At 45.9% G+C, this 17,775-nt stretch overlaps 1 long non-coding RNA gene across 1 annotated transcript in view; it reads left to right on the top strand.

Annotated features, from left to right (window-relative positions):
• Window positions 1–15,750, top strand: part of LOC137149323 (uncharacterized) — a 74,886-nt gene extending 59,136 nt beyond the window's left edge. The window contains exons 2-3 of the long non-coding RNA XR_010918746.1: window positions 13,458–13,565; window positions 15,452–15,750. This is a non-coding gene — a long non-coding RNA (uncharacterized lncRNA). The remainder of the gene's footprint in view (window positions 1–13,457; window positions 13,566–15,451) is intronic.
• Window positions 15,751–17,775: the final 2,025 nt, after the last annotated feature.

The following is a 17,775-nucleotide window of genomic DNA, read 5'->3' as shown; positions in this document are numbered from 1 at the left end:
CCACACATGCCTTACACGTCAGGAACCCTTCCCACCTGAACGGGCGCTGAATGCTCCGGCAAACCCTTGTGCAGTGAGTGGCAAGATATATATGGTTGTCCAAGCTTATTCTAGTAAACACTTCTGTCTAGCACCTTGTCTATGCAAAGCACATGGTGACGTTCTCGCGAAAAGAACTCCTGCTAAGGAATCAGCCTGCAGAGGATTGAATTTGCTGGCTGTGTTGAAAGCTTCTACTGTCGTGCTGAGGATAACTGGAATATTTGTTGATCCTGGACGGCTCGCTGAGGATTTGACATCATGCCATGTGAGGCGGGGGCGGGGGATGGGGACTGGCAAGTACTATAGGCCTAAAAAATCCTATTGGTTGAAAGAAAGGAGAGCCAGGAAGGGCAGTACCTCAAGCAGGAAACTGGTAATTAGAAGTTGGGAGAGGCTCCAGGGTTCTTCAATTATCGGAACCACCAGTTTCTTACTCTGTTAATATTTTAACTCACATGAGAACTACAGCTGTGAGTTTTCCAAGAGTGTAGAGGAGGAGAAGGAGGATAAAGGGGAGACGGTCACAGATGGCATTTAGGCTCTCAATCTCCACTGATTTCCTCTGGGAGCTGGGTGCCGAGCTGCCCTGTGCTTTGGAATCCCCCAGCTAGAATATAAGTGGGGGCAGAGACTTCCATTGCAACTCTCTTGCTCTTTCACTGGCTAAGCTGATTGTTTCAGCCACAACTTTTGCTGCATCTGTCACTTGCAAGTAAACCAATCTTGCTGCAACGAGAAGTATTAATCGTCGGTTGCCAGAGTTTAGGGGACTCTGCTCCGATGCTCTAGTGCTGGGGAGCCTGATAAGTAGATAAGATTGACTGCGTGCAAGGAAAGATACCATCCAATGGGCAAGGGTTAAGAGGATGAAAAAAGAAATTTGTCAGCATCCAGTGGGCTGGGTGAACCCGGTGGCCTGACAGCCACATGATGACACATGCACACAGGATCTATTGCAAGCTCCTAGGGCTGGTAGGAATGGGAATGTGCTGAGGCACCATGTTCAGTCCCAGACGTGGAGAAGGCCATTATGCCACTGAAACTAATACTAGAGTGGTACTGCTGTGTCCTGGAAGGAGTTGTGTCCAGACCTCCTCCACGGGGAGAGGGGTCTTGTCTGTGACATAGTGCTTGGAAGCAGGAGTGTGGGAACTGCAGAGGGGAAGCCAAGAAAAAAGGATTGGCCTTACAGGTGAGGTGGTGATTGACTCAGGAGATCTGGGTTCAGCTCCTGGCTCTGCTACGGAATCCCCGAGTCATGCAAACCACTTAACCCCTCTGTGCCTCAGTTCGCACTCTGAAACTCAGTGGGACTTCTCTCTCTCTTGAGGTGTTGAGAGCACAGCTTTGCTAATGCTTGTGAGATGCTCAGATCCCACGATGATGAGGCTTGTGGGCCAGATCCAAGCCCCACTGATTTCAGTGGGAAGTCCATTGGCTTTGGCTCAAACCCCACAAAGAGAGTGAAACAAAGAGTCATGCACTTGTGCTAAACATTTGATGTTGCGTATGACCCGGTATGTGCTGGCAGTCACCCACGAGGGGACGTATAGGGCACATGTATACAATCATGTACACGGTGTCCCTACAGGAGCTATGGGCTCTAATTTGGGACTGTTTCTCCACCTCTTTGCTTCCAGAAGATAGAATTGAACATCCTACCACACCAGTCAGCGCGCTACTAGAAGACATTACTCTGATATTACAGCTGGGAGTTAGCGGTAAGAACCTGTGCAGAGCAGGACGGACAAAGATACTTTTGAAAGCTTCACTGATGAATCTGGTTCCTAAGGTGCTTGGAAATGCAAGTAGCATGTAATGGTTACAACATCCATGGCAGAGGTCTGCTCGGGCCTAACCTTTAGGCCCAACCCGAACCTGACCCTGGTCCAAGCCCACCAGAGCTGACCTGAGCTCCAGAGGATCAAGTCATTTTCCAACCCAACCTGACTCAATATTTCTCCCCAAATCCGTGTCAGCCCCATCACGGGCACCTCTTCCTGCCCCTGGGGCCGGTGCTGTGGCGGCCATGGGCCCTGCTTCTGCCGTTTGCCGCTTCCTGCTGTGCTAGGGTGTGAGAGGTGCTGAGACGCCTCAGCACACACCGCGTAGCAAAGTGGTGTTGGCTGGCCGGGGTGGGACATGTGGCCTGCCACTGCATCAACCTCATGGGCAGGAGGGGGAGAACTGAATTGAACCAAGCTTGAGGGGGGGCGTTTGTTTTCCCACCCGGACCTGACGCTTGTAGTCAGGTCCTGTCAAGTTTGGGCTGGGTTGCAGGATTCTAATTAATGGGCCAGATTCCAGTCCTGCTCTGGTCCCTTTGTCCCAGTGGGGCCAAATCTTCACCTGCTGTAAGTCAATATAACCCCCTTGACTTCAGTGCAGCCCATTTACACCCACTGGGCATCTGGCTCATAAGAATTTAATAAAGGAAGATAAACTTCCTATAGGATTTTTGAACCAGCTTCATGAATTAAATGGACAACTATGTACTGCTAAGTAAGGCTGCTGAATGCTTTAAACACCAGAATAGAAAAGTGCTTGTTCTCTATTAGGGCCTGGAGGCTTTCAGAGTCACTTCTACGGCATCTTATGGGTCTCCTGGCTCTCAAACTCGGGAGGAGTTTCTTCAGAAGTGCAGGCCGTGCTTCCTCTGTTTGTAATGGAGTCACAGCTGGCTCTACAGAGGCAGCGACCGTATCCTTTCCATCACTGGAAATGCTGATATGGAGTTGAGAGGAGCAGTGGGAGAGAGAGCTTGACCCTATTTACAATAACAACAAAAATGACTAGGGCCTGAGCCTGCTATCCCAGCCAACGCTGTCACTCCATCAGCTTCAGTGGAGTCACACTGGTGTCTGTGGGCGGAGAACTGGGCCCTTCACCAGCATTGTTCCCATCATTAATCAGCTGCTGTGTAATAGATCATATTTTCCATCCTAATGGTACGTTAGGATTACCATTAAGAACAGCTGCACCCTGTTGATTCTGGGCTGCCAGGTGTATCCAGTTGGTACAACACATTCTTGGGTGACTTCACTTGAGGCTGACAAATCTGTTCCTGAAACGGCACTCTTGATTTTGGAAAAAAAAAAAAAAATTATTTCCCTACCGGCGGTGGGAGAAATCCCAGGACACTTCCCTGGAAATTCTTATTACAGCTCAAGTGGTATAAAGCCCAGTCTTGTAGACCCTGGATTCTCCTTGCAGATGCAGAGACTTTTGTGCAGCTTCACCATCTCCAGGGGCCTATCTTACTGTGGGTGTTCATCAGCCACTTCCTCTTTTAAATCAAAAACACATTGCCACAAGAGGCCAATATCTTTTGTAAGCCCTGAACAGGAATGCAATTTGTTTAATCCCGAGGATCGTTCTTTAAAGGTACAGGGGATACTAATGAACTGAAAAGACCAGAAACATGACTAAAACAGGCAAATTCTATCACGTGAAATTGCATCAATCTGCATGCGTCAGGGCACAAACTGATCACCAGCTATGGTTTAGTATTACACAGGCGGCTGTTCTAAGCAGGTTTTATTATTGGTGTTATGGTAGCACACGGAGATCCCAATCAGATTCTTCCGATTGGCCCAAGACTGCACGTTACCAATGTGCACGCTAGAGGTGGGTGATCTGGTCCAGAGCAGGAAAGGACATCAGCCTCCTTCCGCAGCTGTCCATCGACATGGTGGATCATATTCTCTGCTGGTGTAATTCAATGTAAGTCGGTGGAGTTACACCGGTAGAGAATTTGGTCCAGAGCGGTGCAAAATGTCAGCAGCTGGGGCATGAACTCCTTGGTGACTTGGGTCCTAGGGTGAGTATGGAGTGCTGGCTTACTAGGTGTGATCGCATTTCCATTTTGGGGCGGGCTCCAGCCGCTATAGCAGCTTTTTATTTCTAGCAAAGGGAGCTCTTTTGCTCTGGCTACCTACTGAGACCACCATTGCTGTAATATCGGAGTGCTCGTGTGAAGAAGGGCTCTGCCTGTCCTACGTTCAGTCCCCGGGGATGAACTTGGTGTCCCTGTGTATGGGACCACGTTTCTTCATCTGAGCATGCCCAGAGTTAGGGGGCAGCTTGCATAGGGTCTGAACCTGCTGGCTCGAGCCCAACTCTTAGTTTTGAATTTTCTAGAATACCCATTGCCATAGCAACGAGGTGCCAGGGTCACAAGGCTAGCTAATTGGGTCTTGTCTGTTCGGGCTAGAAGCAGCAGCAGAAGTGTCAGAATACTATAGGAAGGGCTGTTTGCCCAGAGTTCCTCATCTGGTCATAAACCAGAAGTCTCAGCAATCCTGTGGGAACATCCTGAGATGCTCCGAGAGTCTCCTAAGGCTTCCTGCTTGGTACGACAGAAACTTTTGATGCTACTATATAGGGCCAAATGCCGTGCTGCTTTGTACCCTGATGTCCGTGAGGTTGCAGAGAGAGAGAGTCATTTTAGAATTTGCCTCTGAGCGTTTACTTCACATGACGTCCTCAAACCCTGTACAAACACTATTGAATTAGTCCTTGCAATGCTTCGAGGGTGGCGGTGGGAGTAGAGAAGTGTCATTCCCCATTGTGCAGACCAGGAACTGAGTTGAAGAGGTGCCCATGGCTTTCCCAAGGCCACACAGCAAATCAGTGGCAAAACCAGGACTAGAAGTCAGGCATTCCTAGTTTCCCCTCCTGGCTCCCCTCAAACCACTACACACAGTTGCCTCCTACAAGGCTGAAGGGCTTATTTAATCTAAATTCTGAACCTTCACCCATCACACCACTGCCCGTGTATGCAGTACAATTACTCGGCTCATTAGGCGCCATCAGTGTATGAAGCACTCCCTTTAGTACTGCACACACGCAGAAGCAGCAAACCAAATGGAAGTTTTTTAGAGAGGAAATATTTATGCTCTCTAAATAAGTCACACCATCTGCAATCTTTCAGTACTTCTCTACGTGAAAATAACAAACCTCAGAGCTTAAACTGTGCTGACTTTTGCCTAGATTTCCCATTGTCGTGGAAAAGAATCACACTGCTACATTTTAAAGTTGGATCGGGTGCAGCTTTAATTGTGACCCACACACAATCACATAGCCATAGCTATGGGGAATACTATAGCCATAGGGAAAACCCAGGTGGCTATAGGGAAGTCAAGCAGCATGTCTGGATGCTGGGCAAATGTACTTCACCTGGCTACCAGATACAAAAGACTTATATAGGGGTTGCTTAGGTTCATTTACATGTTGATCGTATAGTGGAATTGGATTAACAGTTTATACTTAACAGGAAAGACAATCACAATGCACAGTGGGGCACACCAGTCGCCCTCACAGGAACGCCCAATGAGTCACTTGATTATACAATCAGGTTTCCAGGGACCCTGGCTAACACCCGAAGATGGGTGGTTACACAATACCTGTTCAAATGCTAATTTCTATGGAGTAAGTCTCTATGGGGCCAGTAAGACAAAGGGGCAGGTACTGGTACTTATCGAAACAGTTGAAATCAGTTCAGACTTCAATAAGGCTTAAGGCTCATAACAGAGACTTGCCTCTCGGGTGTGGTTCAGAGACCTCTTGTGGGATTTTAACATCTTTATCCTAATTGCAGCTGAGGCATTCTGTTAATGGTTTAGCCTGGGGCTTCTATTTCAGTTTCAGGCTACAACTTCAGGCCAGGCCTTCTATGACCAGTTTCAGACCAGGCATTCTATTAATCAATTTTATGATGAATTCTTTGATTCCACACCATTGCACCTGTTGAAAAGTGCCATCATTTTTATTTTACTCTAAATATCCTGGTGCTTCTTAAGACCTCACTGTGACAAGACACCAATGAATCACTTTGATATTGTATTATAGCACCTCGGACAAGAGGACCCCAACCTGATTGGCCTCTAGGTGCTACTGCAACATTAATGTATAATAAGATTAGCAAAACAAATATTCTAAAACACATCCACTAGAGAGCAGAGAACTCTTTGTGGACCAGAGTGTAGAGGTGAACAAAGCATTAAAAACCCTGGTAAAGCAGCTGCTGTTTGACCTTCTGCTCTGAGGCACCACTAAACAAGTTCTTGTTACAGCTGAACTCTAGCATCAACTTCTGCAGCTTAAGGGATCCTCTCAAAAGTTCGCATGCCCTTGCGAATACTTCATTGTCAATTCAGAATGATAAAAGATGGATAAAGAGGCATCCCCATAAAAATCCACTACGTTATCCTCCTTCAAATTTCTCCTTAAAACTCACCTCTGCTGTGATACGCTTAAGCAGTCAAGTTGTGTACTGTGACAGCCGCTGCTAACACTAATCAGAATCTTCTCACTGTTGCCTTGTGCTTCTCCGGTCTGTTTGTATCTACCAGTTGTCTCTGTCACAGATTGTAAGCTTCTTGGGGTGGGTACTGTGTTTTCACTATATGTATGTACAGCGCCTAGCACAACGGAGCCCTGATCTCTGACTGGGGCCTTCAGATGCTGCTGTGATATAAATAACTATAGGATACAAAGAGCTATGTTGATAAGACATCAATATGATCATGACTAGAGATGGACTCAGACCACAGCACCGAAACCATAGCTGAATATCCCAACTTGGTTCAGTTCATAATGGGTTGGACAGAAACTACAGATCTAAACACCCCTGAATTCTTGGGATGATTGGGTTCAAAGAATTTCCAGACCAGAACTTCACAGTTAGGCTCATAATAAGAGTTTGGACACTAACAGGCAAGGGAGGAACTTCCACATAATGCGCACTCACTCCATCACTTGACATACCCCATCTAGACCTGTACTGGGCTGTGCAAAGTATGGCTGTCAGACGATGATGTCACAGCATCACGTGTGTTCTGATGTTGCCATAGTCCGATCCATGAGGCACAAGATTGCAAACAGATGTCGCACGGCAATCTGCAGGCCCCCACTGAAGATTTGGTATGATGCCTGGCCCTTTTTTCGATTTGTTTTTTGCCTTTTGTCTTCCTCAAAGTGTTTACAGTCTTTATTGATAGCTGCTCTTCGGTCAGGTCTGGCCTTGGCCGTATCTTTGAAGTTGTTGATATTTATGCTGCACGAGGTGAGATTCAGCTTAAGGGTGTCTTTGAAGCATTTTTGTCGACCACTTTCCAGTGCTTGCCAAGTTTCAGCACAACAAAGAAAACTTTTTTGGGAATCTATCATTGTCCATTCTGCTAACATGACCTGAAAACGCTTTCCTAATGATTGCTGGGGAGGCAGGGTGATAGTGGGGTGTTTCCTGGCTGGGGGGCAGAGGGAGAAAGGACTGGCCCATTGTTCACAGCATGCACAAAATCTCCTCTGCCAAGAGTATTTTTCCGAACCCCAGACTTTGCAGCTTTGATCCCAAAAGAGTTTTACAGAGTTTTACTGAGTTTTTCACCTGCATCTACTTGTGACAAGGACCAGGGAAATTCCAAGTGAAAGCTTCTGCTCCATCTCAAATGCACCCCATTGTGGGCCAGTCTGAATTCTTGTCTGGAATATATTTGGAAGGCCATAAGCACTGTATAAAGTGAATGCTGATTGTTCAGATTTCTTATCAGATGGACCCAAATCAAAATCTTTTGTTTGAACACTTGCAAACGTTTGGGCGGGGGGAAGGCAGAGGAGGTTAGTTAAAATGGAATCCAGAGCCAAACTAACCTAGGGGTTAGTTTTTCCCTAAATACCCCCATCTCCATTTGAAAAGCAGAAGGGCCAAACCCATTTATCCTAAACTGCTTCCCCATCTAAAACTTGGGGGCCCCAAATCAAATGGAACATGGATCCAAAATACCTTTGGTTTGCTCATCTCCATTCTAGCTCATCTGTACTATTAGAACTTCTGGGAAAGAAGCATAGATAATATCCCTCTTATATGAGCATGAAACATGGACAGTTTACCACGGACACATTAAGCAACTTGAACAATTTCACATGCGCTGCCACCACTCTCTTCTGAAGGTCTGTTGGCGAGACAAAGTGTCAAACATGAACATTGGTGAAAGCATTTGACCAACCAGGATGGAGACAATGATTGTGGAGGCTGCACTCAGTGTTGCCTATATTCAATGCTTTTCTTAAAGCCCCAGCTCCTGGAATCTTGTGAATACATGAGAATCTCCGCTTTCTAGCTAGCTAGCCCAGGTGGTTGCGGAGAAAAACTTGAAAACATGATCTGAGTGTGTTACTAAAAAGCTCAACAAGCAGAAATCTACTAGAACCCAACCCATCTATTTCTTTTATCTCATGATTTTTTTAGCAATGTGACTCATGACTTTTTTGAATGTTTGGAGTAGGCAATATTATATTTGATCTTTATTTGTATTACAGTCATGCCTAAAACCCCTAGTCATGGAGCAGGACCCCCTTGTGTTGCACAAACACAGAACAAAAAAGATGGTCCCTACCCTGCGGAACTTACAATCTAAGGCTACGTCTGCGCTACAAGCTTCTGTTGGCATAGCCGTGTTGGTCAGTGATGTAAAGAGGGGCATGATCCTTGGTTGACACTGCTATGGCAGTAGAAGCCCCTAATGTTGATGCAATTACACTAGTACAGCTGCACTTTTACCAGTATAGCTGGTTTTGCTCATGGAGGGGATGGGTTTGCTGTGTATCTGTACAAAGGGCAGCTTTACGGTATAGCTGCATCCACACGACGAGGGCTCTGCTGGTCTAGTATACCAGTATGGCTTATACAAGAACAGCAGTAGACATAACTGGACTATAAGACAAAAGGGACAGAGGTAACCGTGTGGTGGATACACACAATCAGAGGAACACAAGGCAACGGTACTGATTTTGTTGCCTGCTCTTAGGAGTCTGCAAGAAGATCTCACTACAGCTGTACAAAAATAATTCTCGACTATGCCCAGACACAGCGGTATTTACCTGGGGACAGATTACAGTAATAGATTGTCTTTAATATCCAGCCCTGATCAGATGAATAAAATGACGGTACCGATGATGTATTTAGAGCTCTCGTGAACTGTGAAGGGCAGGCCCCTCTGGGTTCATAGGTTCAGTCTGGGTCAGAGAATGTTAATAATGTTTAGCTCTTATGTGGTGCTTCTCATCAAAATTCTGTACGAAGGAGGTCACTACCAGCATCACCATGTTTTTTTTTAGAGCTCGGGAAACTGAGACCCAGACGTTTGGTTGAGATCATCCAAACATTATCCTTCCAGATGATCATATCTGAACCTCTGGTATCTGCATAACTAGACAGAAATCTGTATGTAGAGATTCATGCCAGATTTCAGCTACTTCTGGTTGGCCAATGATTAAAACTGAGAGGTGGCACTGCTGAGTTCTGTTCCTAGTGCAGCCATTCAGCTGCTGGGGAAGATGTTTGGGGTCTGGTTCTTCTCCAGCTTACACCTTCTGTCATCATTAACACCTGCACCGTGGGGCTCTGAACCACTTCCATTCTCATCTGGCCCATATGCACTTGCTTTGCGTTGATGTAAATGACCATGCAAGGCAGTGGAAAATCAATCCCTCTGTGCCTGTGCCTCCATAGCCATCTGTGAAACTGTAGATATTTGCCTAATCCCTGGGGTGCCATGCAAATGAATGCTTGCAAAGTGCTTTGAGATTAGAGGCTACGTAAGTGCAGAGTCTTATTGTAGCATGGCTTCAGTGTTGGCTTTGCTGAATCTTACTGATGGATTCTTATCTTCACACCTCACTGTCCTAGGCTATGAGTCTAGAAAGGAGCGGAGGGAATACTCATGCAGCTGAGAAGGGGAAATTCCCAAGGGAAAAAGGTAGGGTATTGACATAATCACTTTAGGTACCATCCATCTCAGCTACACACCTTCTCTGGGCATTGGCTGAACTGAAATGCCAGTCAATACTGGAGTGGAAGGAAAGGTTACTGGTGTGGAGTGGTAGGTAATGACTCTCTACCTAAAGCAGATGGCCAATTAAACTGCTGATTAAGGCACTGCAGAGGTTAAGAAAGGAAGTTCTTGGCCTAAAGTTGTGCTGCTTTTTTTATTTCATTTGATAGCTTTATAAATCCCCCCCCCACATTAACTAATTAATATCACCTCATCAGTTAATTGAATTAGCTAATTAGATCGCTTAATGGAATTTCTAAAGAACAGATTTAGAACCTGTTAAGAGTCTTTAATCACTTTTTATCTGGAAAACGGGGGCAACCGCTATCTCCTGACAGCCAGGCTTTGTGTTCATTCAGCGACTTACAGCAATCCCTGTTATCAGCAGAACGTTTCTGGAAATGGATAGCAAGGCTCCATCCAGCTCCAGAGGTGCTGCTGCAATTACCCAGGCTTGAAAGGTCAGGGAGAACCTCCCTTGCTCTGATTTCTGACCATGGGATCTTCCTGAAAAATCTCTGGCTCAGTGGTGTAATGAGGGTCTTCGGTGCCCAGTGGACCAAGCCCCCCTAGACCTCACCCTCCACTGCCTCAGGGCAGAAGGGGTCCCAGGGCCACTCCCCAGCTGCCCCGGGGAGGGGGAATCTGTACCTGCGGAGAGGGGGTGAGGTTTGGGAGGGTGCAAATGCAGCCTTGGCTCCACCGCCCCTCCTCCCCACACTTACCCGCCACACGGCGCCTGCCTCTCCCGCTGCAGCCCCACAGCCTGGTGCCCGCTCAGATGGGGCAGCCTCACCCCCCCGGCCTGGGGTTGGGGGCTGGGCCAGCCCTTCACAACACATGGGCGGGGGAGGTGCTGAGGGGTACCCCTCAGAGCCTCCTGCGCCCCCCACCTCCTGCACGTTTTGAAGGGCCGGCCTGGCCCCCCGCCCTCGGTACGCCGCCGCCCTGGCTATAAAATGTTCGACCCGGTTTTTTAACGAAATCTGCTTTAGGTATAAGAACTGCTGAGGTGGCCAATTGCCTTCCAGTATTTGGGGCATTTTTTTAGCCCGTGGCATTTTCTCAGCTTGGTTGCCGATGGTGTGTTTAAGGGGCAGGTGAAGGATGGTAACCCACTCCCTCTGACACTGCTGCAGTGGCATTGACCGTGGTCAAGTTTCACCTCCACCTACTCTATCTATCTACATCGGTCACACACGTGTGGAGACACGGCACCTTCTGCTCTTTAACTCTCCCTAAAGCCGGGGTGTCGCAAGTGAGGAAGGTGTGTGAAGAGGGAAAAATAGCACTGGGAGTGAGCCGGTGGGTATGGGACACTCAGTGCTTCTGAGCGAAGGGGCCTGTTAACTCAGAACAAGGCTTCCGAGATTTCATGCTCTTAGTAGGTGTGTGTTGCGTTCTGGTGCAATCTGCAAGAGACTGAAGATCAGAGTCTCTGCTGAGCACTATGGAGAGATGCCTCCTAAAAAATGATTATTTACTTAAGACCTATTGGTGCAAATGGGGGAAGGGGTCTCTCTTTGGAATGGAAACCCAGCAGCAGGTAGGAAATTCTTGCCTGGATCTGAGTCGCTATTCCTGCTGGGGCTCGTGGGTTTTAAGCCCTCACTCCATTGGCTTGATTATCCATTGTCCTGTGCAGTCACTTTCCCCAGTGTAAAGTGGAATTAAAATGCCCTGAGATTAGAATTGCTCTCACTTCACTTTGCAGTGGTGGAAATGACTATCCAAGGGGAGGTTCCATAGCAAGCCGGTGTCCCGGTTTCCCTTGGCACGCAGCATTCCAGCTTCTGTGGCTTAAAAATAGATAGCACAGCAGAGATTGTGTCCATGCTAAACTGAGTTGGAGAATAAACTCTGAAGCTCAAACCCTGCAAGGACATTTCTAAACCACTTCATTGCTTTCCTGCTCCACTCACAGTGGGCCAGATTCAGAGGCGATGTAAATTATCATCACTCTTGTGACTTCAACTGAGCGAGGCTGATTGCCTCCAGCTGAGAATCCCACATGGTGTCTCTGCATCTGTTTGTGGAGCAGGAGCATGTGGCTCACCAAACTAACAATTTCCAAACTGTTTCACTACCATGGCTGTGGAATGATTTCCCCTCTCAGTTTAGCTGTAAGCCCTGATGTAAATTGGCATTCGCAGCTGGGTGGATGGCAGCAGCAAAGGAAACAGAGTATTGGGGGGCACATTTGATTTGCCTTATTGGATCAGACTATTGGATCTAGCCTCCTGCTTCGGGGGAGAGTATAAAAACCCTGACAACATAACTCACCCATTATGGAAGGGGATCAATTCCTGACCTCTGGGGGTAACCAGTTTACACCCTGGGATAGGAGATCTGATTGCCCCTGCCTTAGAAGCCTTAACTACAAATATCTTGGGTCATAAAATCCAGCTACAGTATTTGACAGTTTGACCTCCTGTGGCAGTGGATTTCGCAGCCAATGTCTTTTGCAGTGATTGTTTTAAGTTGAGTTGTCATTAATTCCATCGAGTGACCCTTGTTCTCCTTACGAGGATAGTAGAAAGTGGAAGGGTTGATCAATAATGACGCTTAATACTTCTACAACCCTATATTTTCAAAGATATGTACGGACATTAGCTAATTAATCCATCATTCAGTTTCTACTAGACCCTTCATAAAATTAAACATAATGGAAACCTTTATAAGGACAGTATTTGTCAGCCCTTGCCACAGAGATCTTCTACTTTCAGGCCTTGTCTGTACTGGAGATTTTCTTCAATTTTAACCAAAACCTGATGCAGCTGTAATGTTGCAATGCCTAGTGTAGACAGACAAAATTGAATTGGTGGAATGGACCTCTGCTTAAAACCAGAGCAACCTCAACCAGTACAAATTATGGCTTTCCTTTTTTTACACTGGTGCAGCTACGATGGAGGCTGCACAGTGACTGCTGAATCCCAAGAATAGCCAAGGCATGTGGTTATGGGATAGTTAAAATCCTGTGCAATAAGCATTGCTGAGTGGTGGATAATTCCATTTTGCAGCAATTTTTGTGGTTTCATAACTTGGTTTAGTTCCACCTTGTAAAGAAAACATTTGAGCCATGTGTGTGTTTTCATATTCTATAGCATTGGTTTTGATTTGTCACCTGTCTCACAAGTCAATATTTAGTTTGGAGGACATTCTATAACACACAAGTTAGATACGCTTCACAGTACCCTTGAGAAGTAGATAATATTTATTCCTGCTTTACATGTGGGTAAACTGAAGCATAGACCAGACTTGCCCAATATCCCACTAGAAGTCATTGGTACGGTAGAGATCTATTTTCAAGGCTCCTTTCTTCTCACCTTATTACAGGTAACAAAACTTTGTGTGAGAAATCTATCTCACGGGCTGACTTGAACCATCCACATGATTTGAAAATCAGATACCAAGATCAAACGTTTCCATCACAAATATATTCTATCCAGTGACCATATACTGGATCTGTCCTATATAGTCTCAACAGATGTTTGCACCAGTGCCTTTTTGATAGATTGGTATGATGGAAGTTTCATTCCTTGAATTTCACACTACTATTCCACTTCTTCTTTCTAACAGAGCTGAAATCCTACACCCAGAATGTGAACAGAGTAGAAGTCAGAAGTCTCCCAAATGACGCATTTTCCTCTAGAGCCACTTGCAGAAGAAGCTGAGTTGTTACTCCAGGTAACTGCTATTTCCAGTATTGTAATAACACTTCTCCCAACAGCTGCCATTGTAACAATGTAATTATTAGGGCCACATGGCACCAAGCGGCAGCCCTCCTTATAATGACTTCACTTAACCCTTCAGACTGCAGGTTTCTTCCTGGTCATGTATCGTTATGTCTTTACGTGCATATTTATTAAGGGAATAGGATTTTTTTTTGTTAGTTTTGAATATTTAGTGGAGCTTTCCTAGCACTGTTGTTGTTCCGTTAGTAGCCTTTGTTCTTGCTTAAAATATTTGCTCCAGCTACGTAGAACAGATGTGAACTTAAAGACAAAATGAAATGAAATATTCAGTATTAAAATATTATCACTGTACATTTAAAGGTTCTTGGACGCTGGCCAGAAGAACTAATTCTGTTAACTCTTTTTAATTAAAATACAAATCACATAACTTAGTAACTTATAAATGTCAAAATATTGCTGGAAAATGACAATATCAGACAATAATATATCACATTAAGTGCTTCCATTTTAAATGCAAATATTATGAAATAGATTTTTATGTATATTTCCTAAGCAGACATATGGTTGGACCAGGCAAAGACAGTGGGGTGATATGAGTGGATGGGGAGGGTGCATGTTGCTGGGGAGGATGGATGCTGGGGAAGCAGGCGTGGTTGTGGGGACAATGCTGGGAATATGAGATAGATAATATGGGTTTGTCTACTCTGCCCCACATTTTGGACTATAGGGACATGAATAACAGCGTGCACCAACATGTAGCATGGTAACCCCCCATGTGAATGACGCACGAGAAAACTAAAAGGTTCCTAGTTCACATTAACAGTAAGTCTCTTCAAACAGGATTACACTAATGTGAACTAGGAACCTTGTAGTTTGCACCCACAGTGTCCACATGGGGAGTTACAGTGCAGCAGTTTGGTGCACACTGCTATTCACGCTCCCACAGTTTGAACAGCAGAGCAGTGTAGACATAGCCTAAGGTTAAAATACCAGCCTCTGCCTTGTATTCTCGTTTTAATTAGTTGTTTAATTTTTTTAAAATATTTTTTTCTTTTTCAAAATAACACAAAACCCAGTGCACCGAGCAGGGCATCTTTCCTTCTTACTTTGTGGCTCAGGGTTGTGTTGTTGGCCCATGAAAACTGGTTAGTATTGATCTATTAAGACATCCCCCCCATGTCTGTTTCTTTGCTATGTTTGTTTCATTAGCAAAGAGTGAAGCTGAATGCAGGTTCCCTTGAACAAATGGAACTTTATAAAAACTTGTGCACTGCTCTGTGCATGATGTGACTGGTTAGTTGCTGCCAAGTTAGCAGCTCACATTCCCTGTTCCTCTAGTGTCCCCTCGATATCAGCCCTGCCAGCAAACATGGGCCCTCTGACTTCAGATCCACCACTCATAATACAGCGCTCATTTTCTGCGGGGTGATTCATTTTGAGCATGTGAAATTTTGACTGCTTTCCAAAACTGCAAGCTTCCAGCCCTTGCCCTGGCCTTAACTTTCCCTTAACAAGGTCGACCGCAAGCTTATACAAACCACTCACTGAAGAGCCACGAGATTCTTCAGTTCTTACTGAGAATGTCACCCTCATAGCTTTTTCTGCTGAATATTTACATATATCTTCCATCTTCATAAATGGAGTAGCTCAGTAAGTCTGATGGGCAGGCATGACAGCAAACGGATTGCCAGCACTTTTCTCCTACATGTGTGTACATATGAACACACCCATAAATGTATGAGTATCCATAAAACTATAGGCCATTGAGCCACTCCCAAAATCTCTTGACCTCCAGGGACAAATCAAAACACAGACATCAATAAGGATTCTTTTATGTTTAGTCTAACATTCCGGTTTTTTCTTCCCACCCATATTCAGACTTTTGAAATGGAACATTAGTACAGGCTGGATCTGGCTCTCTTTTACTTCCCCACCAAAACCAGAGGAGGAAGGGAGGAAAGAAATTTGAAAAAAGAACTGGAAGAATAGCTTTCCATCTGGCAGCTCCGACGGGGTCTCCCCTCTGGGAAATGAACACATTCTATTAACTGTGATACACTAAGCTGCCTGGCACATATATCACTCTCCAAAATGTTTTTAAAAGTTCATTAACTTCTAGTGGAAAGTTGTGGCTGTGTCAGTTGCCTCCGAGTGGTTCTTGTTGAGTCTCGGCCCTGACTGGGGAATACTTTGTTGATTTAGATGGGTCTATTAGGAAGTGTAGGTCTGCTGGGATATATAAAAGGCAGAGCTTCACTCTTTTGAACATTTCCTTAGTGTCGCACTTTAAAAATTGCACGGGGAAGCATGCTCTGAATGCCTTGCTGCTTTTTAACAGTTGGACTTCAGGTTGAATGTTTCAACTTGGTTAGTAGCCTGTAAATGACACCAGTAAAAAGGGAATTTGGGGGGAGCAGGGAAGGGAAAAGAGGTGATACATCCAGAGTTTCTTCTGCTGCTTTTGAGGCTTTATTTTTAACTAGCAATAGAAATATCTTGTGTCCATTGGGGATCTTGCCCTGGAAAAAGGGAGGTGACCCATTTATCCAAGAGATAATTGCTCATTCTTGAAATAAACTATGCACTTTCTTTAACCTTAAGGAACGTACATATTAAGAAGGAGAGGAGGGGGAAGGGGCGCAGGGCGAGAGAAGCTGCTGCCAGGAGTCCCTGTTGCTGACATGCTATACGGATCCACAGTTCTCCTTCAGCCGGAGGCATTAATTAAAGAAAACAGCTAAAACTACAGAGAAATAAATAGGCTTCCACACAACTTGGGTCCAGGTTCGTTTACCAGTGTCTGCACTCTGGAACTGTATACAGCACCTCTAGTGGTTGAATAACATACTGCAGGGAAACATAGTATTACAGCTGCCATGAGTCTCTTTTCCGTGTTGTCCAAGTTGAATTTCCATTTTTGTTCTAAGGCCCGTCTCTCATGCCTTCCCATGGGAAGAAACCCACAGGGGGGGCTACAAAGCTAGGCAGAAAAGTGAGGCGAAAGCGTTTCCAAAACACCGTGTTGCCTAGAGGAGTGTCAGCTTTTGCCTAGCCATGGATTGGACGCAGGGGTTGGGCTCTTCTAATGCATAGACGTTCTGAGGATCAGTGGGAGGCTCTGCAGGCTCTTCCCTGAAGAGGAAGGATGGCCCAAATGGTAGGACACAGGCCTACAATTTGTAAGACCTGGGTTCAAGTCCCTCCACTGCAGACCTCCTGTGTGACCTTGGGAAAGTGACTTGGTCTCACTGGGTCCTCACCTCTGCCACTGTGTAATGGTGATAATAGGACTTCCTTACTGCCCCGTGGTGTTGTGAGGGATCAACCCATTAAAAATGACAAGGCAGTCAGGGACCACATGCTCAGGTAGCTAGATCTCGGGGCACACTGAGGGGGTGGTGCCCTATCCCCAGTGTTTCTATGTTCTTTGCAGAGGCACTGCTCACCCATGCAACACCAGCTTCACCAGCAACTTAGTACGATCATCCTCCGGATTTCTCAAAAATACAATTTCTAAACTGCCGTTGCACTCCACCTCTGTCTGCTTGTCCTGATGCAACGTGGGTGGATTTACAGCGCCTCGCTCACACTCTTCTGCCTCAGTGGCTGACTAACCACCTCACTGAGTTGTAATAAGCGGCACCCTGAGCATGACTGACAGCACCTGCTGCTGTGGATGGGAGGAACTCCTCTAAGCAAGCAGACTAATTGTCCACACGTACCTGGAAGAAATCCAGGTATGTCACCAGCTGTTCACTCAAGACTCTGCCTGCCCTGGAAATTTTCTTCAGATCCTGTGACCCAAACCTCAACTGTCTAGCCTTTGAATGAGCACCTTCCAGGAGCGACCTGATTTCAGATCTGGTTGTGCTCCTGCTGGCGTCCAATGGAGTGTTGTGTTATGGTAGCTAGTGGAGGGGTAGGATGGAAAGAGGGGAATTTTTAAAAGCTGGTTCAGAGTTGGAGGCTGACTTTATAGCCGGCTTGGCCTCTGACAGGCACCCCCTCCCCCCTTTGGTGGCCTTCCATAGCCCAGCGCTTGCATCAGTGTAGAACCAGCCCAGGCTTGGATCCCACTTGCTGCAACATAACTTTATGCTTCTCCCCTGAGAAAGAGAAGGTCTGTATGGGAAGCGCACACACCCTCCAAAATGTGGACTTGAGCTGGCTGCAACATTGTTGGAACAAAAACTGGTTTTATC

This window comes from Emydura macquarii, unplaced genomic scaffold, assembly GCF_026122565.2.
Source record: "Emydura macquarii macquarii isolate MOO-44397 ecotype Brisbane River unplaced genomic scaffold, CSIRO-AGI_Emac_v2 contig_719, whole genome shotgun sequence".
Lineage (NCBI taxonomy): Eukaryota > Metazoa > Chordata > Testudines > Chelidae > Emydura > Emydura macquarii.
The sequence above is the reverse complement of the archived record's forward strand: the minus strand, read 5'-3'. Positions and strand labels throughout refer to the sequence as shown.